The sequence below is a fragment of the Scyliorhinus torazame genome, chromosome 20 (assembly GCF_047496885.1).
Source record: "Scyliorhinus torazame isolate Kashiwa2021f chromosome 20, sScyTor2.1, whole genome shotgun sequence".
Taxonomy (NCBI): domain Eukaryota; kingdom Metazoa; phylum Chordata; class Chondrichthyes; order Carcharhiniformes; family Scyliorhinidae; genus Scyliorhinus; species Scyliorhinus torazame.
This window is the reverse complement of record NC_092726.1, coordinates 75128921-75131041: the sequence shown is the minus strand read 5'-3', so window position 1 is coordinate 75131041 and position 2121 is coordinate 75128921.

Here is a 2121-nt window from a genome sequence, read left to right as displayed (position 1 = left end):
GTAGCTGGCAGTGTTCTCCCAATGCGACTTTGTGAGGACTTTGTTTATTCAAGAAATTTACTCCCTTGACCACCAGTTGGAACTTTACCCAGAAGGTTTAGATCGCTGCAATTATGACCTCCGATCATGAGATGGAGCCTCCGTCTCCCTGACGTGTTAATGGTGAATGATTTTCCATTCGCTTGATTTCTGTGCAGAAACTGGAGCTGTTTTATAAAGATACTTCTCAGATTGGTTTCTTCCCAGCCATTCAGACAGAGGATTATCGTGTTATAGACCTGGTGCGAAACTGCGAGCACTCCTTCACTCCAGAAGTTTCCTTCACAGTTCTGACTTTTGTCTGTCTTTCGCATAGGAGTGCCTTCGCAGGTCTCACTAGCAGCCTTTTAGATCGCCTGGTAAAGAGAGAGAGCAGAGCGGGAGTGCCTTCCAGATCTTCCTCACTGAACAAATTCTCACAGAACTCAGGACAAGATGGAGCTATTCACATGACCCACTTTTTTTCGAGAAGATTCTGAATGGCTCCACCAATCGCAAGGAAAAACAAGGGATGGCTCACAATTCCAGACTCACTGATTGGCTGCTTGCCAAATCTATCAAACTGACATCAGGGCGCTGCCATAGAACATACAAGGGAAATCCTGGCTACTCCATTGAACAGTGGTGTTTCGGTTTGCTGCATGTAGCCAGAAGAGTGTAGATAAAAGGTAGCCAGCAGAGCAGGGATTTTAAAATGGAACACAGAACAGAGAAATGTTTTGCAACAGTATCCTAACAGTCGAGATTGAGTAAGGTCGGATTGTGTTCGCTGGAGTTCAGAGGAATGGGGGCGGGGGGGGGGGGGGGGGCATCGCATTATTATTAGAAACTTGTAAAAATTCTAACAGGACTAGATTGGGTAGGTGAAAGAGGATGGTCCCCATGGCACGGGAGACCAGAACCAGAGTTGACAGTCTGGAGATGCGGGAGAGACCGTTTGCGCTGTGGTCGCTGATGATGATGTGAGTGCAGGGGCCTTTGTCCCTTTCGATTCTCTTTATCTGCTTTCCCCGTGTTTCCTTTGGCATCTTCTCCCTCCGTCCAGGACCACCCCCACTTCCCCTACCCTTCACCCTCCCCCGCATGCTCCCCTTACTCTGCCTGCCCCACTTGAAAGACCTCCCCCCCACCCCCCCCCCCCCTTTAACGTATTGATTCATGGTTACGAATAGGTCTTGGGACATGCTGCTGGATATCCGCCACGCGCTATGGAATCCTTCCTCTGTTATCCGAATGATGTATTTGATTTTCTCCAACTTGATAAATTCTGCCTGGTCAGACAACCATTCCACAGCTTTGGGCAGCTCTGCCGATCGTCAGCCGAACAGGAATCTCCATCCAGGCGATCAGGGTGGCAAAGGCTGGGCGACAGCCGCCCCGCTCCCCGTGAAGGACTCTGGCTGTCCTGAGACCTCAGTCTTTTTCTGGTAAAGTGCGCCCTTTGCACCAACTTTAGCTACGTTAGGCTCAGCACTGCGCATGTGGAGGTGAAGTCCGCCCTGTGCAGAGTCCTCCCCCATATTTCCAAGCCCAGTTCCTCTTCGCATTTCTCTTGTGTCGCGTCAAGGGGTGAGAATGCCTCGTCTAGCAGTCGGCCGTACATGTCAACGCAGTTATCATCCCCTCGTGGAACACATGGCCAAACGCCTGCCCAGTAGTGAGTGTCCTGGTATCTGGGAGAACGTCGTTGTCTCCTATTTTAGGAACTTTCCAATTTCTCTGTAGCTTAGCTCATTCCCTTTTGCGGGTTCGGGATTTACGTGAGTTCTCCCAGGGCCTCTACTGTGCAGTCCACGTATAGGTTCCCTACCATTAGTGTCCCTTCGTCCTGTCTCCGCCCTGTGAAGGAGGCGCCCATTGTTACGGGGCTAAACTTATGTTTTTTGCAGATGGGGCCAATGGTTGACATTGCGGTCAGACCGACCCGGGGGGTGTCGCAGTTGGTTAGACGTCCTTAGCATGGACCTATAACTGGGTTTTCTTCAGTATCTGGCTCGTGAATGGCAGTGGGGCGGTGGCCAGTGCTCAGAGGGATGTTTGCGTGCAGCGTCTCTCCTCCATTGTGGCCCATTCCATCCCCGG